This window comes from Papio anubis, chromosome 7, assembly GCF_008728515.1.
Source record: "Papio anubis isolate 15944 chromosome 7, Panubis1.0, whole genome shotgun sequence".
Classification (NCBI taxonomy): Eukaryota; Metazoa; Chordata; class Mammalia; order Primates; family Cercopithecidae; genus Papio; species Papio anubis.
Window position 1 is genome coordinate 9,356,930 of NC_044982.1, and position 9,395 is coordinate 9,366,324.

General features: G+C 39.7%; 1 long non-coding RNA gene across 1 annotated transcript; it reads left to right on the forward strand.

The window, feature by feature from the left end:
* The first annotated feature begins 491 nt into the window (after positions 1 to 491).
* LOC110743830 lies at positions 492 to 8,811 on the forward strand. Its single transcript, XR_002523514.2, has 3 exons — positions 492 to 1,426; positions 2,137 to 2,188; positions 5,351 to 8,811. It is a non-coding gene; the product is annotated as an uncharacterized LOC110743830 (long non-coding RNA).
* The last annotated feature ends 584 nt before the right edge of the window (positions 8,812 to 9,395 follow it).

Consider the following 9,395-nt stretch of genomic DNA (forward strand, 5'->3'; position numbering starts at 1 on the left):
CAGATGTTCTTGTGTATTTATATAATGATTTTGTACAATAGTTTACCACTGGCAAAAAAAAAAAAAAAAAAATCAAAGCATATTGTTGTATTTGGCATTTCTGTGCTTGACAAAAAAAATCTAGAGATTGCATATATTGAATTAATTCTAATTTTATTTAATTCTAATTTTATTAAAGCCAAAGAGAGAGAGAAATAAATGGAGAGATAGTCATATTAGTCTTACACTAAATTAAGTCGAAGAATAAGAAGCAACATTGATCTGAGTATAAAAAGCCTCAACTCTAATGCATTTAGGTTAACGGAGGAGAAGCTGAAGCGGTTTGACCCACTGTCAGTCTATTTTAAGAAGAACATTTGTTAAATTGTAATGAAAAATGTTGCACTTAAACTCTGGCAAAGAGACAGTTAGTACCTCCCCCCAACTCTACCATGACACAAAAAAAAAAAGAAAAGAAAAAAGAAAAAAAAAAAAAAAAAAACTCTGAGGAATATACACTTTAAAAATATCAAAAACAATCTTCTGGAAGATGCTATATTGTAATAAGAGTAGGAGCTTCCAAGAAAATTACCTAAAAGTAAGGAGTTCCTGGTTTATATTATATATGGATACCCAGGTAGGAAATTACACAGGTTCCCGTAATGAAGGGCTTTTCTGACAGTAAATTTATTAACTGAAAAAAAAAAAAAAATAGACCCTTTCAATAAAAGCTACTCACCTAAAGGGAATGATTTGGGAATATAATAATAGAATGAGTGTTCTATAATACAGTGCATTTAAAAGATTCTTACATTTATATCTTTCTAATTCTTTGTTCACATGGATGAGTGTGGAAAATTTTATTGAGAGGTGGAGATTGATATAAATGAATATTACATCTTGAAAGGAGAGTGAAAACTTCTTCTCATTTCATGTTATACAGACTAAGTAACCATTTTTTTCTCATAGACCCAGAAAAGAAACATTTGCTTTTACTTGAGAGATATTAATATAAGAAATAAAGGCTCAAAGCAGCTATTTAATTGAAATAATAGCCACAGAAAATTGCCCTTCTCTTGAGTCCATAGTGCCCATGTGAAGGAGCAGACAGGCGGGGGTGCTGGTCTGCTCGTGGGAGAAAACTCCCCTTTGAGTTAGCATTTTCGGCCACGGTCTGGTAAGTTGGACATTCCCCTCGTCAGTTCTACGGAACGGTTTCGGAACGGGCTCTTTCTCTCTGCTGCTTTGGTTCTTAGGTGCTGATTTTAGTTTCCATCAATGCTGTGTGGCGATCACTGTCATCCTCCAACACTGCAGACGGTGATGACACCCCATCAAGACCAGGGTTACGTGATCCTCGGCCACTGCCGTGACCTACCTGCTGGGTACAAGGGAGGCTCAGTAAATAGCTGCCAATTAAATAACTGTATGCACTACAAGGAAAGAGGTGAGCTATGCATCATCCTATCTAGAAAATGTACTTCTCTAAAAATACTATGCATAAAATTAAAAGAAATGCGCTCCCTGGGATAGGTGAAATGAAATTCCATTTGAAAACCCGTTTCAGCGTTTCAGTACAATGAAGAACAAACTGGCCTTCTTCCCTGGCCTCATGAAGTCTCGCATGGGTCCCCCAGAGACGGTGTAACCCTGCAAGCACTTCGGTGACCCTGGACACTCGCTGGCTCACCCTTTCCTGAGTTAATAACTGCTCCAGCGACGTGCCTGTTCACACGAGCGCACTGTTCCGTTAGCAGTTTGCGCTTGCTGGGAAAAGATGGTGAGGCAACTTAGTCCTTGCCAAAATTTCAAATGTGTGACACCGCAGGAAAGACACCGTCAGGAGCAGTTGCTAATTTATTTTAAGTGCCCCCTGAGTTTTTAATTTATCTGGAAAAAATAAATAGATAAATCCGAGGCTCTCCCTGCCAGCCCAGCCCAGCACCGGGTCTGCCAGTGGCGGTGGAGGTTTGCGGGTGACAGCTACTGCCGCCAGGGAGAGGTGTCAGAGTGCTCAGCCAATAACGCAGGGTGAGCGCTGACTATTCCTGGTTGCATCAGAATTGGATAGATCACATTTGTATAGAGCTGACCTTTCCTTTTCCTGAATTGGCTGCCGACACACATGCTAAATATTTTTTTTTTTTTTTTCTCCAGATAGTCTGCAATTCCAAACAGTGCTGCAGACTTCTCCAAGCCCGGAGTCAGTGTAAGTTTGGAATGCAATCAGTCTAGTTTAGAAATTCATTATCCAAAGTGAGGAGCCCAGCGAATATTATAGTTTCATAAATATGCAGATTTTGTTTATTTAAACATTTTTTTATTACACTTTGTGTTTTCCTAAATTGGGTCATCATTTTAATATAATTGGAATCCGATGTGTGTCCTGTTTTCCTTAAAAGCCATCTGGTTCATTTTCGACTTTCAGAAACCAGATTATTTGTGGTAATATCAGGCCTTGCTCATGGCTCCTTTTGAGTCAACGCGTGGCTTTGGGGTGTGGGACCAAGGAAGTCCAAGGATGCTTTGGGAAGGCCGGCTGCTCCCCACTTTCATGACAGGTTTCCAAGCTGCACAGCTAAGATGGGACTCAGGCCAGGAAAATCCATGGGGAACTAGAGAAGGCAGCATTCAACTGAAGAGAATAAATGAATACAGTCCACTTAATCTTGGATGAAGAGCAGTTGACCCACAATTAGACTGTGGTTAAGAACACAAAGTCCAGTTCTGACATCTTACTCTCTAACCAGATCGAATGCTCCCTGAGGGCAGGAAGCTTATACTCTGAATAGCTCCACTTTTCATAGGACTGAGCACCAGGTAGATGCTGAAGATATATTTGTTGATTGATGATGATTCCAGAAACACAAATCATAACAAAGTAGTGTGGTGTGTTCATTATCTATTGATGCATAACAAATTATTCCAAAACTGAGCAACTGGAAATGACACTTGTGTTATCTATAATACACTTGTATTTCTATAGGGTCAGAATTGCAGGCATGGCTTGGCTGGATCCCCCCACTCAGGGCCTCTGCAAATGCTATGGGTCTCCCTCAGCCCCTTGCCCCCATGGCCTTTCTGTAGCTCTGTAGAGCAGCTCACGATATGGCACTCACTTCACGTGAATGAGCAAGCAGTGGTCAGGAGAAAGTGTGAGTGAGACAGACGAGATAGTCTTCTGCAATGCGCTCTCAGACATAATATCCCAGCACCTTCTCTGTATGATACTGATGAGATAAGAGTCACTACAGACAACCCACCCTCCACCGAAGGGCATCACTCAGGAACAGCAGTCATTGGGAGACATGTCTGAAGCTCCTGGTCTAGCACCTGTGTGTATATTTCCATGCAGGAGGTCAGGTTTTGATAATGAATTCATCGAAATAAGCCGAGCTTATATTGGTAACAAGAAATTAAACTGAAATGATTTTCTACATTGTATCCCCTTCAAAATGCTTTTGGTATCATTCCCTTATTCAGAGATATGGTGGAAAACGAAGCCAACATTTCTTCCAAAGCCCACCAGCAAGAATTTTTTTTAAAATTACAAATATAATTTGTGCAGCATTCCTTTGACCAACAAATATTTATTAAACTCATCCCAGGAGAGGAGCAGAATCTTGTCTTAGTTAACTGCCACTGGCTCTGCTTTTAGGTTGACTAAGGTCAAACCCACTCTGATGCCAGCCAGTCACACGTCCCCAGGCAAGTTTCTCCCTCTCTTGCTCAGTTTGCTCACTTGTAAATGAAGATCACAATAGTACCTCCCTTAAAGGGAGTTTGTCAAAATGAGATGAGCAAATAGTGTGTTTTTCAAACCGTACATCACAACCCATTCATGAATCTAAAGTCAGTTTAATGCAAGTTTTGGCAAACTCTTTTTGTAAAGGGCCAGAGTATTTTAGACTTTGCCTCCATGATGGTCTCTGTTGCAATTCTGCTTTTGTAATGCAAAAGCACCCATAGCTAATGCCTAAACAAATGAGTATGGTATGGCTGTATTCCAATAAAACTTTATTAACAGAAACAGGCGGCAAACTGGATTTGGTCCAAGGGCCATAGTTTGATGACCCCTGGTTTGCTGGATTGCAATTAGCATTTTTTTAAAAAATTAAATAGAATAAAAGATAGCAATGTGTACTGCACATAGGAAAGATGAGAATATTGTCTTGAAATTTTGGTTTCAGCATTAGTATAGCTATAGATATGCCTATGGAGATATATATATACACACACACACACACATACACATTTATATACACATACAGATACATGTATATCATTTACCAGATTGAAATGTAAAATGTATTTGTTTTCAGTTTATCTTTTTTAAAAAAGGAACAAGAAAGCCACTAAGTTAATGCATGTAATGCACTTTATATGGCACCTGGCCCATAGCAAATGCTAAATAAATGCGAGCTACCATTAAAACTTCCTGCTAGATGCAATGCGGATCATACAGAAACGAGCTGCAGCCATGTCTACACCGAGACATACTCAGAAAGAAATCAATACCTCTAGGCAGACCAGCCCCCCAGGAGGCTAACTGTAAGGCGGTCCAGTGGAAGAGTGGGATGGGAACATTTGTAGCACTGAGATGACATAAACAGTGGTGACTGTCTATCACAGCTGGAGAGTGTCTTAGAGAAGGACCAGGTTTTCCTGACTGAGAAAGAGGTGGACCCCAAATTGGGTTTGAAAGATTGGAAGGATTGGGATGTTTAGACCTGGAAATGTGGTAAAATTAGTTGGCTGAAGTCAGTTTAATTCTCTGTGGGAATTGTGCTTATCAAAGCATTTACACATACATCAACAAATATTTACCGAGTGACACTTATGTGTCAGGCACTCTTCTAACCCTAGAGATATAGTAGCAACTGCAACAAAATCCTGACACCATGGAGTTTACATCCCAGTGGGAGAGACATAAGAAAAGAAGCGTGTGCGCGCGCTCGTGTGTGTGTGTGTAAATAGAATAGGGTTAGAAAAGAGTGGTGGGGCTATGGGGGGACATTTGAGAGAGAGGTGTTTGAAGCAAAGGAGTTAACCTCTGAATTACCGGAGGGACAGGATTTCAGGTAGGGAACAGCCCATGCAAAGGCTCTGAGGCGGGTATATATTTGATGTGAATGGAAACAACAGGGTTCTGCCACCCAATCCTGGGTGAAAACTCAAAGGTGGGAGTTAGGGCCTTTGACTTCCAGAATCAAGCAGTCTACCTTGGAACGATGGCTTGTAACCTCTCTCTGTTCTTAGTCAAGGTCAAGGATTTACACCCATTGTCTGGACTGCTGGGTAGGCAGCCTGAAGAAAGGGAAGAAATGTAGACCAGATCAACAACCTTGCTTTTCCTTTGCTTCTACTCTAGGAACCATGATGACAGACGATTAAATAAATAAACATGGAAATACTGGCTATAGATTTTAGACCAATATATCCCTCCATGCAGAAGCAGATTGAGAGTATCGTAGAAGAATCTTTTCTGTATCCTTGTGGACATCTCAGAATTATGTGATTTTTCTTTTCTTTCTGCTTTTCGGGATGATTTACGGAAGCTTCTTTTTTCTTAAAATAAAATAACTGTGTGTCTTGATAATTAACACTTGTACCATAGGTGTTGTTCGTGTTTTTTTCCTCATCCACCTCATTAATATCTGAATATGCTTTAACTTGAGTGATACATTTTGAGAATTTCAGGGAGAGCTGGAATTCTATTTGGAATCTCCCCTTCTTCTCATGTTGCTTTTCCCTAGTACCATGCTCAAACACACAGGTACATACATGTGCACTCAGGCCCATGTACTCAAGTATGTATACGCATGTCTGGTCATGAGGCCTCTCTTTGCACCCATCTTTGTCCCACTAAGTGATACACAGTGGAGAGTCACATAGTGTTAATGCCTAAAAGGAAACAAAGTATTTTGTCTGTCAATCAACCAACTATGACCCAGGGCCTACCATGTACCAGGTAAAACCCCTACTTTTAGGAAATTCACAACCTGACAGGGCAGTCCAGGCTAGAAGGGATATTGGACAGTCTTCCTTGGGCTTCAGCAGTTTATATGTTTCTTGGGAAGTGTGTCAGCATGTAGGACTCTTGAGTAACATCACAAATCTGAAACTCCTGTTTATTGAGCATCTACTATGTTCAGTCAAGGTCTCAGATACTTCCTATTCGTTATCTCAGTTAACCCTCCACAGCCCATGATACCAGCACTCTGATCCCATTCTAGAGACGGGAAGACAAGGAGTCAAGGCTTGATTTTTTGACTACTTATTGTCCTTGGTTTATGCAGCATACAGATTAGGAGATGGGGTGCTGGATCCAGCCTGATTTTGAATTTTAACTCTTGAACTTTCTCTTTATGTGACCTCAACAAATTGCTTAACTTAGTTTCTTCATCTGTAAAGTTGGTATAAAAGTACCTAACAAGGCAGAAACTACTAGTTACCTATGCAGTATACACCCACTAATCATTCTCACTGAATGAACCCTGGTATTACTGAGAATAGCAATGTGCCCATCCAAATACTACTTTTCTCAGCCTCTCTTGCAGACAGGGATGGCCAAAGAGATTTAGATGGACATCATCCAAAGGAGCTTCTGGGAAAAACTTTTAAAGAGAGTCAACTAGTCTTGGAGATTGACCCCCGTATCTCAGTCCTATTTCCCCTTTTGCTGCTTAGAATGTTGGCATGACGGCTAAGGGATGCAGTAGCCAATTTGCAACCATGAGGCAACCTTGAAGATGGAAGTAATGAGCTACGGATGGCAGAGTAGAAAGTTGGAATGAATGATTTGGGGTCACTGATTCAATGTAGAGTCACCATAGCAGCTGTGTGGAGTTCATGTCATATAAAAGTAAAATAACATCTAAATTATTTAAGCCACTGTTATTTTGGTTACTAACAGATGAGCAAAGTTCTTAGCTGATGAACCACTTTATGGATTTGTTGAGATAATATATTTTAAAATGCACTTTTTTGTACCTGTGCTACACACTGCATAAACCTGAGATACAATTTTTGTTATTGAGTACTTATATGTGTGTAGAGTCTACTTAAGAAACACGTCAAGAAATTATTTTTTTCACTTACTAATATTCCAACTTTACAAGTGAAACAAATAAGATCTGGAGACGTAAAGGGATTTGCCCAAGGACGCACGGCTAGAAAACTGATGCCAAACTGGTGCAAAAGAGGATGGGGAAGGGTAGACTTTGATACCAGTTTCTCATCCCCAGTGCAATGACTTTCTCATCATATAGTTTCACCTTCATTTCTCCCCAATCCAAAAAGAAAAACAACATTGAGCTCAACTGTGGTGACAAACTCGCTACACTACAGAGCCATGACCTTCAGCCATGCCATCAACCATGCCCTTTTCCTCTTGCAGTGTTGTGAGAAGCCAAAAAGTTCAGACTTGTGCAGAGCTGACAGGAAGGGGACTGTGAGGGTGATGTACTTTGCTGCTATACAGTTATGGCTGTAGATTACAGTGTGGGGAATCAGAGCTCGAACTGAAGTGAAGAATTAATAGTTTAGTTCTCTGGCTTGTAAATTGGCATCTGTGGCATGCTGTGAGATCTGGAGTTGACACTGAGTGGCACAAATGAGAGGTGGAAGGCAAGTCCCTAGGCACAGACAAGAGACTGGCTAATTTCGGAAGGGTGAGGAATGGATAAAGGATGCAAGATGAAAACTGGGCACATGTGGGTTTTTCAAAAGGAGAACATTAACTTGCTGAAGTTAATTTCATCTTTGTAGGAAAAAGAAAACCGAAAACCCACAAACACCAGTCATATCACTAACTCCAAACTTATTAATTTAAAATTTAAACCAAAAAATACCTACAAACTAGTAATATTTGCGTAACACATTACATTTACAAAATGTTTTATAAGACTTCATGCAGGCAGGGTAACAACATTATTCCCATTCTACAAATAAGAAAAATGACCATCAGAGACCTCAAATGATTTTCTCCAGGTCTGCCAGATAGTAAGGGATGTAGACCTAGGTCTCCTAACTCACTGCTTGGCCTTGACAGTAGAAAAGATTGTCCCAGAAACTGGCTTAAGACAATGATAACATCAAATAGGGAGAGATGTCTCCAAATAGCGCTGCAACCTCTGGTGACGGGATAAAGTGCAGAATAGTATGGAGGTATAAGATAGTGTAAGATCAGTCAAGTAAGGGAAGGCAATGGAGGGGATGCAAGGTTTGCTTAAGGGGCTGATGGCTTATGTTTGGAACAAAATATCCTGTGGCAACTGTAAGAAAGTGCAAGGAGGGTCAAAGTGTGACTTCACTGGCAATAAAACATATGGAGTAAGGCTTTCCTCTCTGTGCACAGAGTTGACCCACCATCATGGCATGACTCAGTCCCCTACAGCTGACTGTTCCAGTACAAATCACTCTTGTTCCCTGAAGTAACTACACGATGATACCCATTTTATTAGTTAATCATGGGTATCTTTCTCCATTGTGCAAGTTACTGTTAGGCCAATTGCCATCCTATGAGGAAGGACATAGATTTGAGTCTGCCATGTTGGAGTTCCAACTCTGTTTCTTCCCCTTTGTGATCATGAGCTTCCACATTGTTTGGTCTGTAACATGGCGATTTTTAAAGTTCACCCAATGGAATCATTGTGGTAATTACATTAGAAAATAGAAGGTTCCCGACACTGCACCTGACAGGGAGCCAGCACTTGGAAATCGGTTCCATTCTTTAAGCCTCCTTCACTAGATGCTTGTAAGGACAAAATTTAAAAATGGCGTTTTAAAAATATCAACTCCAACAAAAGGGTCTTACTGAATGGAACGCTTACAGACATTTTTTTTTTTTTTTTTTTGCCAATTCTCAGCACCTGATAAGTCATTTGTGATTTAATTCACTCACTTATTCATTCTTCAAAACAAACACATTTTCCTTCAAAGATGTTGTTAGTCAAGTGCCTTAAAAGGTCTGTAAGATGTGATTTCATGATATTCCTCCTCAAACTCTAGCCCACTGAAAAACTCTGAGTGCCTTAAATAATTCTAAGTTTATTAAATAAAGTTCACTGAAGTATTATTTATGGTGGTAGAATATTCAAAACTACCAAAATGGCAAAAAGATTAAATACGCTATTAAAATGTGCACAATAAAATACTAGATTCTCCACTGGAAACTTCATTTAGAGACAGTTTATAATCATACAGACAAATATATATGCAATAATGTATGAAAACAAGCAAATGTATATACGCGTGTGTACATATTTATATGCATGTACATGCACACATATTTAATCACAAAATATAAATAGAACAAATAATTAAATATAAAATAATTAGGAAATTGTGTAAAAACATAAGATGAAATGCTGTGTGTGGTATACAAGAATACTTAACGCTTTACAAAATGGTAC